This window comes from Mytilus californianus, unplaced genomic scaffold, assembly GCF_021869535.1.
Source record: "Mytilus californianus isolate M0D057914Y unplaced genomic scaffold, xbMytCali1.0.p SCAF_4, whole genome shotgun sequence".
Taxonomy (NCBI): domain Eukaryota; kingdom Metazoa; phylum Mollusca; class Bivalvia; order Mytilida; family Mytilidae; genus Mytilus; species Mytilus californianus.
In genome coordinates this window covers 60,507,131-60,518,897 of record NW_026262690.1, presented here as the reverse complement: position 1 = coordinate 60,518,897, position 11,767 = coordinate 60,507,131, and positions in this window count along the sequence as shown.

Sequence of the window (11,767 nt, the reverse complement as noted above, 5' to 3'; positions counted from 1 at the left end):
GCCCTCGGGCTGATATTGGTATCTCGGGATAATACGGCATATGATACGGATTTTGCCATGTATTATTGTCTATATAAAAGTGCTCACTGTTTATCAAAACAAGTTAATAATACTTCATGAAAATAACATTTTATAAATTCGATGTGTCCTTAGAGCTTTTCTGGATTTACCTCCATCATGAATGCTCTAGCCAAACAAGTGAAGCATGTTTAGATTAAGTTTAACCCTAGGATTTATAATTTTGAAGCTTATTCAGAAAGCATTCGTTACGGGTATGTCCTTTAAAATTCAACGTGGTATTCACAAACGTTTCCTTAATCGATATCGGACTGTGAATGCAATTAAATACTATTCAACCTTAAAATCTGGTATAAAATACGTTGGATTATCAAAAGGCAGAAAAAATCAGATGAAAAGAAATATATTTGTCAAAATGGTTATTATTCCTAAATAATACTGTGCACTAAGATAAAGAAAAAAATGCAGTGCTTTTAAATTTCAATCCTGGGATCAATGATTAGTTTATTCAAAGCAACTCGGTCGATGCCACTGCTGGTGGAGTTGTTTGGCCTTTTTAACTTTTTTATGAGAGCGTCACTAATGAGTCTTTTGTAGACGAAACGCGCCTCTGGCATACAAAATTTCAAACCTGGTATCTATGATGAGTTTTTTTTTTAAGAAAACACAAAAGGTGACAAATAAGCCTATGCGAATCATTAGAGAAATAACACGTTTTCACATTCCAATATATAAGAGAGGCGAAAGATACCAAAGGGACTTTCAAACTCATAAGTAGAAAATAAACTGACAATGCCATGGCTAAAAAAAGAAAACGACAAACAGACAAACAACAGTATACAAAACACAACATAGAAAACTAAAAACTGAGCAACAAGAACTCCACCAAAAAACTGGGATTGATCTCGGGTGCTCTGGAAGGGTAAGCAGATCCTGCTCCACATGTGGCACCCGTCGTGTTGCTCATGTTAGTACAAACCCGGTAATAAGTATAATTCGGTAGGTCACATTCGAGGAAAAGGGGACGGGATTGTAGTTACGACAAATGGAACATATCCGCTGTCATCTATGAAACTGATATTCCATAACGGCCAACCAACTCGTGATGGCGTCCGTAAAATTTACGAAGTGATGATTTCAACTTCACCACTTGGAACTCTTGGTTTAATAGCTTGCTTGTCAGCAGCAACCCTCTATAAAGGAAATAATGATAGGAAATACAAGCCCTGGAATATCGGATCAACTGGGAGATATATACTCCGTATGCAGGCGCTGCTGGAATGTTGCTACATAAAAATGGAAAGTTCACAATTGGGCAGCTGAAATCATCTCTTTTGTCGTAAAGTTTTGTTTTCAAACGACCATCATTGTCAATTTCTAGATTGCAGACTTAAGTGTATCTGTTGCATCCTTTATCTCAAGTTCGATGGGAAAGATGCATTCAACATAGTCACCGAATTTTGAATTATTTAGTGGAATATATATAGCGGAAAGTAAAGTTAAAGGATACTGCTAACTATATCATGATATATTTGAAACTAAATCGTTTGTCTGTCAGAGAGTACAGTAATATAGAAGTTGTGTTTGCCTTGTTAGGTTCAGATTATTTTTAAACAAGTCGGATTTGGTGATTGTTAATCGACATTTACCGTAAAAGCCTCGACAACACATTATTTTGATCGTGAAAGCAATGCGTGACTGGACCAGACTAAAGGTTTTGCTCATTTTTGAAAGCCGTACGGTGACCTTCAGTTGCGTACATCTATGTCATTTGGTCTTTGGTTGATTGATGTCTCATTGGCAACCATAACATATCTTCTAATATTTTATACTAAGAACAGAAAATTAAGATTTTTTAAGGGGAGATTCGTTGGCAAAAACCACGAGCGACGAACAGCAAAGCATTTTTTTATTATCCTTGCCAGTTCATTGAGCTATAATAGAATGGAATCATTTTCCTATATTTAAAAAAAATAAAAAAAACAATGAGAATGGCAGACTATAGGAGTATTTTGTGGTTAACACTGTTCAAACAGGAACACAACGATTCTCCGTCTATGAAACAAAAACAGAGAAATTAAGAAAACAATATCACTCAAAACAGAACGATAAAGCAGCTTAGATGAACAAACCGAATTTGTTTTCTCTCAATCGATTTATGACTTTTGAACACCGGTATACTACTGTTGCCTTTACTTAACTTAAATTTTGAAGCAAGTTAAAATGGACTTAAAAGTATATATACACATTTTCTTCAAATAAATCAAGAATGCATGTATTTTGTTCCGTTGGTTCCTTAATTTTAATAAATGTCATACAGATTCATAGGCGAAGACGACGGGCGACGAACAGCAAAGAATTTTTATTATATTAGCCGCTTCATTGAGCGCGGGAATAATAAAAACTGAGTTATACTATAATGTTATCATTTTCACATAAAAAAGCAAACAATGAGTATAGCAGGACTATAACAGTGTTTTGTGTAAAAACAGGAACACGGCAATTCTTCGTATATGTATGAAACTAAAGAAGAAAAATTCACATAAACATTTCATTCGAATAAATCGGGAAGATCGCATATATTTTCCACCCAACAAATAGATTACCTTAGCTGTATTTGGCAAAACCTTTCGGAATTTTGGTCCTCAATGCTCCTCAACTTCGTACTTTATTTGGCCTTTTTAACTTTTTTTTAACTGATGAGTCTTTTGTAGACGAAACATCTGAGGTTAAAAAACTGAAGTCTGGTATCTTTGATGAATTTATATGTGCTACAGTGTAACAATCGAGACCTCATAATCTATAATAGTTATATTTGTTAAATGACAAAATCTAATGATGAGTAATCGTTTTTGTTTTGCCTCGACGAAGAAGTGGAGACTAGACCTAGGCATGCAGCGGAGGTGTCAATGAATTGTTTAAGTTTGTGATTTGGTCAATTTAAGGGGAACCACTAATGGTAAGTCATTGATATTTGTAATGCATTTGTTTTATTATTGGCACCTTTAATTTCCAAGGAGATTATATGGCTCTGTCCCCTACGTCATGGTCTATTGACATTGGAACTATTGCTTAGTTTTAAAATTAAAGCTTGTGATAAGGTCAGTTTAAGTGGAACCGCTCATGTTAATTCAGAGATATTTTGGTATGCAATTGTATTAGCATTGGGATATCTCATTTCAATGGAGAATATTTGGCCCTGCACCTTCAGTCATCGTTCATAGACTTGAATGTTTTGCATAGTTCACATGTTAAAGCATTGCCCTTTCAATTTAAACATTTGCATTATACTATCAAAATTGCATTAAGGCATACAATAAGAGTCTACCAAGTCAATAGTGGTGGAAAAAGATGAGTTAGGTATAAAATTATCGTTGTTTTTAATAGAAAATCAACAAAAACTGGGAATTTTAATATGTGTGTTATTGATGAAACAACATCTTTTATTATAATATAACTCTATTTGAAACCTCAATACCATGAATGTATTAGGAAATTGACAAACTTTCATGACCAGAAATAGGCAATCTGAGGTATAAACTTAACTTTTATCATAAAATCTCAAAAAATCGGAAACATGAAAATTTTTCAATTGTAACTCTATTTTAAACATAGCAAAAACTATTGTTTACGGAAACTGCCAAACGTTCTTATCAAGAAATTGATATTTTTGTCAAAAAACTAAGATTTTTATCATGATATCTCCGAAAACAGGAAACCGAAAATTTGTCAAATGTAATGCAAATTAAGATTTATTTGTCAATATTTTTCCAAAATATATACTGAATGAGTTGAAATATTTAACATCTCTCATGACAAACAATATTTATGATATATATCTTAGTCAACGCTTTTAAAAAAAGATCTCATCCGAAACTTGAAAAGTAAATAAACGTATATTATGATTCTCTCGAAGCGTCTTTTTAAAGGTATGGATACAACTTAAATTTCCTTTTAGCTACGTATAAGTGTTTCAGAGCCTAAAAAGTAGACGGAGGAAAGGATTGCTGATACAGATGAAGTCGAGTAAATGAAACTGTATAAGCTTGACTATAACGCAGATTACACATGTAGAATGTAGCTTCAATTACAAGGGACGGCATACTATTTGTAAGATAATCCGGCCGATGTATTAATGTGTATGTATTTATTCACATTGCATCGAAGTTTCATAAGATTCCATAATTTTGATAAGCAGAGACATTGTACAACTTAAATTTTATTTCCATATAAATACAATATCTACGACTGCGCGTTCTATCTGTGACAACATTAAAACATGGCTTAGAAAAACAAACGAAAGGTTTGATTAAGCTCGTTATTTCATGGTGTTAGAAATAAAAATGTAATTATATGAACTGAATGCTTCTTTTTGTAATCTTATAGGGTTGTAAAGGCGTTGAACGTGTTCACTTTTTTATAATAACGCGCGGAAAGCGCGTCATGCAAAGTTTGAATTGGTCAACGATTTTACACCACAATAACATTACAAAAAGCATTCAATTCCTCAAATAAAAATAAGGAGGCTTGTAATGATTGCCCATGAGATAACTATTCATTAGAGTCCAAAATGACTTGGATCTAAGCAACAATAGATCATCGTCCCCAAGCCTTCAACAATGAGCAAAACCCTAATCGTATAGTCAGAATTTGGGGCTCCGACATGACAAAATGTGAAACAATGCAAACGAGATGTAGCTTGTCAATACTTGTAGGGTTTGTTGGTGACTATGAAATGATTGTTATTTGATAGCGAATCTATGTAAAATCAATATTATATATAAACAACTAAAACAATATTAAGTTCTAATGTTCTATGATTATTTTATAACTTCCAACTAGTGTAACCCAACGTACTTATTCGTATACTTTCGTTCACATTCGCAAATGAGAAAGATCTAGTTATTTCTACTTGAACACCAACTATAATGTATGTCTTTATTGCCGTCAAACTATATTATCTCTCACACTCTCACACTCTCTTATATACTTTCCACTAGACGGTGCCTCTCTCTCAGTAGACAACGGTTGGTATCTATACACCAATCACATGGATACCTTTAACAAATATTAAGTGCGATTACTCAGAAACCTTACTCTTATAAAATTACTACAACCAATACACCCCCACCCACCCGGCCTAGCACTTGAAATTCCTATTTGAATCGTAACTAATTGAATTTGATGACAATTAATCTTTTATTTAAAATTTCACAGGTTAAACTACATTATTCAGTGGCATTGATGTAACTGATGAAGTCCACCGTTTGGGGGTTGAAAATATAGTCTTTTCTTTGTCACTAGGTTTCATTGGTATTTGATGATAGTCCACATCCAAATCCAGTGATGAAAACTACTGAGATTCATACAAAGCATCCACATTACCTTCAATCCTAGGTATCGAATACATATCTTTTATCGTCTTTTCGTTTATTTGTCGGTAATCCACACATATCCGCGTGATGATTTCTTTTTATGTACTAAGACAATGGGGCGGACCATGGACAACATGCTTTTCTATGATACTTTTCTTCTGTAAATGCTTTCATTTCCCAAAATTTGACTCTTAAACAATGGTACTCACCTAGGGGGTTCTTTGAGTAGTGTTTCATCATGTCATTCTAAAGAATGCACCACCAACAAAGTTTTTCCAGGTTTTCCATTATGATTTGCAAATACCTCTTAGTATTGCATTAACACCTTCCAAAATTGATCGGTCTCTTCTTTTTCAATCAAGAAACATCTTGACCATATATTGTGGTAACTGCACATCAGTTTTGTATCTTTTCTTGTCAATTCGACAAACGTCAACATAATAATCTCTATCTCATCATTGTCACCGATATTCATTACTGGAACAAACAAAGCCATGTGGGTTTCCTTATACAGTACGATATCTGTGTTGGTTGCTTTAAATAATCTGGCATAAATTATTACTTTGGATGCATTCACAAGAACTCTTGCTAGCGCTAGTCCTTTATTTTCATAAAAAAAACTTCTTTCAGGAGACATACCACTATAAATATTCAACAAAGTATCTCCTTTCTAGTCAATCCCGATTTTAGTACTACTTTATGTTTAGCAGGTACCGTTATTGCCCTGAAGCAAGCAACATACTCTACTTGATCGAGTGTCTACACTGCTTTCCTGAATTGGTATATTTTAGTCATTTTCTAAAAAGAAGAAATATCCAAGTCCCAGTGGCAAAGAAATCACTATTTAAGTCTTCTCCTAATAAATTTGATTTCATAAAATAACTCTATGAAAATCAACACAAAATTCATCAAAAGATAAAGTAATAACTGCAGTTCCTTACACATTTAAACTATTTCCATTTGTGGTATCGAATTTTGTTTCCATTGGGCGTACCAAAGGTCTGCTTTCGAGAAGAATATTTCTGCAGCTTTCTGTTATAAAGGCTTTTCTTGCCGGTATTGATTTTTAATGTGACTGGAGACCCTTCAAGTTTACCGTCCATAAATATAACATCTTTTCCATCTACCCTTATGAGAATGCTACATCTTTCAGGTCGATGTCCGATTCACCTTTCTCATTGTACTGTAGAAATTCACATTCTGTAGACAGTATTTCCTTTTTCGTATTAACTTCCTTTAGATAAGATGCATTATCGCTTTGTTCTTCTTCTGAATGAAGACATTTAGGCTTTACGTTTGAGTGCTACTTGATATCTTTGAAGTATCCAGGATACTCTCTTGATTTAATTTGCTAGACTTTATGAACCGTCGGTCGGGAAATGGGATACAGCTCCCTTTTAATGTCAATGCCCGTTTTACAGTTGGTCGGAACCATAAGTCCGTCGAACGGTGTAGTTAGACACCACCGGTTTGATCCTTGGAACTTTTTTCTATCACCTTGACTGTATAACTCGTTTTGCCCAAGTTACTGCAAGGTGGAAAATTTGCATGTCTTTGCCGCCCATGAATATTTGTAGTCTGGCTCTTTCTTGATGCTATTAGAAATATCTGCACTCCGTATTCGCTTTCTTCATCGACTCGTAAACATTTCTATGAATACTAGTTCATTTATTTCGTTCATTCATACGTATGCATTATACCTGCATAGCACTAGTACTTGTCACTGCTTCCTGGAGTGTTTTAGTTAGTGTTTTGGTCATTTTAAAATCTTCAGATTCTCCATGAGCATCAAGAAATGTTTGAATTTTGTTTATCTGCACAAATCCTGGGTTAGAAGGATATGCACGTCCATACAAATCTTCTATTGCTTGCCACAAATCTCTGAAAGAATCTCCTTGTGTTCTTTCGTGGTATAATGTCTTAATCGTAATTTCATACGGTTGATTAAACGAACCCAATTTGTTTGTACATCACTTGATAAATTTTCTATGTTGTGGTCCGTGTTCTGCTGTATGTCTTTCCGTCCGTCGTTTTTTTTTTTTTTTTTTTTGCCATGACATTGTCAGTTTGTTTTCGACTTTGTGGTTTCTGTCAATATTCCAACAATTCAATTTCGCAATGTTTTCAAAATAACGCAGAAATTAAACGTTTTTCATTGAAACACTAAATATTTGTTTTGTTTGGGTGTTAAAACTTTTAGTTTGTGTGTAAATGTCGAGAATGATTGCCAGTCTCGGGCCGAATCTGTTCTATCGCGCATATGCAAATCATCATCTTTCGTTCAGTTTTTTACGTAACCGATTTGTTTCTTGAAGCCAACAGATTTGTTTTTTGAAACTCTTTCCTAGTACATTTTTTTCTGTTTATTTAAACATTGTGACGTCTCCTCCATCAAGTTTTGATGATCAGTGATATTAAGAATGTAATTATTAGTGTCATAGTCAGATGAATTGAGTTCTGCTGTAAGCATTCAACAAGATCGTGATATAGAAATGTGAAAGTAAACCACATAAGTGCTAGAAAAAACGCTTAACTAGCCATGTCCATCAACAAATAAAATACATTTGAAAGAGAAATCCTAAACTTGATTGCTTAATAGATATTTAATCCTACCTCAAAAAACTGGGTATGATAGATAACTATTTTTTTCGATTAAATTGCTGCAAGCAATATCATACTTTCATAACAAAAGTCTAGATTTAGTAAACTTCGTTGGTCATCAATTTAGGATTGAAGATTACCACGAGAAAGGCTTATATCTAGGTCTAAAAAATAAAGATTACGATCACTTTTAATGATGGATTCATTATGAGTGAGCTAGGGAAGATAACCTTTATCTGTATGTTTAGAAAAATCTGATTTGTTAAAAGAGATTATGTCGTCTAGATAAATGATCTGAATGAGTGTATGTTCTTCCTGATTTGCTATCACAATAATTGTTGAAATAACATAACAGAATAATGGAACTCTTTATTCTGACAGGAAACTTTTCAAAACACAAATGCTTGGAAATTTGTATGAATTAACAGAGTTTAATATTTAGGACCTTTTAGGATCTTTGATATTCATATTTCACTTCGTGTTGTCAATTTTCGATTCAGACCCATGAAAGAAGCACATTCAGGTGAAATTGGTCACAACCCTTTTAAATTCAAATATTAACAATTGCAGTATTTGTTCTAGGGTTGCAACTCCTTTGAGGAAATTGGACTTTGACAGTTTTGACTGTTTTTTTAAACCCTATTGTTGTGTATGCTCTCAACGTTTTATATGTTTGTTCTTCCAGATTTTTGACTGTTGGTCTAGAACGAACCTCATGATGGTTATTGAAAATAACCCTTATGCAATATCAATGGCATAGTACTTTCAAGAAACATAAGATTACTGCCGACTCACTTTCAATTAAAAGAATTACACCATCCCTCATTCCGGTTATATTTTTTCCTCATACAATTATTATTATTATGGCAGAAGATATTTTATGAATAACTTCAAAATCTGAGAGGATATTGTTTTGTCAAAATGATATATATAACACAAATTGATTTTGTGTATCTTTCGTTTGTCAACCTTTATAAAGCAGATCCCATAAACACACTGTCTTGGGAAAACACATAGTCATTGACGGTTTGTTTTGTAATTTCATCTGCCTTATATTTATCAAGATGGTCTGCTCTTGGGAAGGTGTAATTGCATACTCCTCCAAACATACACACAAACATTCTGTAAAGTTTTACAAAAAAAGGTAATAGTTTGTAGTCCTGAGAATTTACACAACAGGTCAACTTTCGGTTGCAAATTTTGCTAAAAAATGGAAATTTTAAAAGTAAAAACTAAAGGAAAATATGAAAAAAAACCTATAGGTCAGATATACAACTTTAATTTCTTGGCAAAGATTCTGTCGTGCTTCAAATAGATAAAATGAAAACTTTGGAAAGTTTATTACTCAAGATTTATTTAAATGTTACCAAAATGACTAAGGTTCTATAACATATTAACACTTACACACGAATTATCATTATATGGTCATTATTATAGATAATAAAACTGTTTACACAACTTTGAGTTTTTCGAAAAACTAAGGATTGTTTACAACAGCAATAGATTAATTTAGCTGTTAGCAAAACCTTTAGGAATTTAGGGTCATCAATGCTCTTCAGCTGCGTACATTATTTTGCCTTTTTAATTTCTTTTTGATTCGATCGTCATTGATGAGTCATTTGTAGACGAGGCGCGCGTCTGGGGTACACAATTTTAATCCTGACATCTATGATGAGTTTATCTACACATCAGCACATTGTTATATTCCTACGGAGGAACACATATGTTTATTTCTAGCGAAGTTTTTATATTCAATTTTATACACAATTCCGGCCTGCAATTTGTCAAACATCGTGGGGCAGACTTGGGACAGACACAATGTGGCAGAGTTAAATTTGTTTGTAATCGCTCAACCCCTCCCTTAACCTTGGACAGTGGTGCAACACAACAACATAAGAACAAACTGTAAAAATCATTTGGAATTGATTTGACTCAACAGATTTGCACGAAGCACAAAACAACTAGAAAATATACAGACAAAGTACTGATCTATGAGCTCTCGCAGTTCCCGAAAGCTTGTTCAAAAACAATTACAATTAAGAAATGAATCGTATTCTCTCAGACTACAGTATCAATCAGTACATAGCAAACGCACTAACTGTAAGTCGTCATAAACAGTCTGAAAAAAGCATGACTCTGTGCAATGCCAAGATATAAGTACGTAGTATCGATACGACGTAGGACCCTTAGTTTCCTTAACTGTATAGCAATACATATTTTGTTATGTTTCAATTAATCAAAAACAAAACTAGTAATAAAACAATATGTAAAGATCTTACAACGTTGTTAAATTGACAACCTTTAAAAATTAAGTTTTTTCAAAGGATCGATGAATTTATATGGAACTTATCTAAATTTATGGGCTCTAAAAACAACATCACCGTCAAAATTAGGATGTGATAAAAATTCTGATGTATTAAGAATTCTACTGGTTTAGCCAAACTTCCCGGAACCAAATCTTTGTATATATGAAAGAATTCTAAGTTCTAAGTTATTTGTCGGTAAGGAAATCTCATACTTAATGATGTACCAGTTATACAAAGTTTACGTTCATTGAAATCTAAAATGTCACATCAGACACGGGCGTAGCGAAGGAGTTGGGAAATAAACACATCCTAAGAAAGGACCAAAGGAATATCACCGGCCAAAAAAGAAAAAAAAATAACACAAATCGTCTCTCTTGTAATTATTTGTGTGGAGTTATTCATGTTAAACTTAAATATTTAAATCAAGGGAAGACAATTATTGTTGTCTATATCAGATTTATTTAAAGTGAGTTCTCTTGGGTAAATATTCTGCAATATAATTAGAGAATTTTGTTTATTTAAAAATATCATCACGATAACGGTAAATGTTATCAAAGTTATCATATTAATGGAATGTATACCGATCTTTACTGACTTTGGCCATAATCCGTGAATCATAACTATACCGGAAGTATGGCGCAATCGGTGCCCATAGGAATACATACCATCTGTCGATTCGGTTTTGCTTCATGATGAGGCCTTAATACTTTGAGACGAAGAACATCAACAAAGGCGCTGTGTCTTTACTTTTTAGTTTTCTTGTATGCGTAGTGATTTTGTTTTATGAATTGATACACCACATACTTTCTAAATAAATATTATTTCGAAATCCCAATTCCTTAATTTCTTTAATCGATTTTTTAAAACGTCTTATATGTTTTTCTTTTCAGAAATATGCATTTAAAGTTGATACTTTCAAGATGTTTATCTTTGAATTGGTTAACATTCTGAAAAAGTGTGATATACATTAAGAATCTAAAGTCAGATTGCTACTCATAGACCTAATTATGATACATTTTCCTATTCACACCTGTCTTTTCATTGTCACAGGAACTATCAATCTAAAGTTTGTCCCATAATGTGTGACTATAGTTTCAAAGTGATGTCTCTTTAGTTTAAAAATATAAATAACATATACTTCCATTAATAATTATAAGTTCGTAGATTTCACTATTTTCTAGTAATCATTATTGTATCTTTACGATTATTGCTCGTTTATGTGAATGAATATGTCAGCATGACGGCCCTTGTTTTTGGAATATAGATGGAAAAGGAGCGTACGGTGTCAAAATCCATAAACACACTTGATTAAATCCAAAGGAAAGGATCAACGCTTTGCTTGCTGTTCTTCATCTCTCTGCATCGAGACCTTCAACACAAAGCAAAAGCTCTCACTTCACTGTAAGTTAAAGGCGGTCCCTAGCACGAGCTCAACCGAATTTATTTGCTAGCTGTCGATACTGCAAC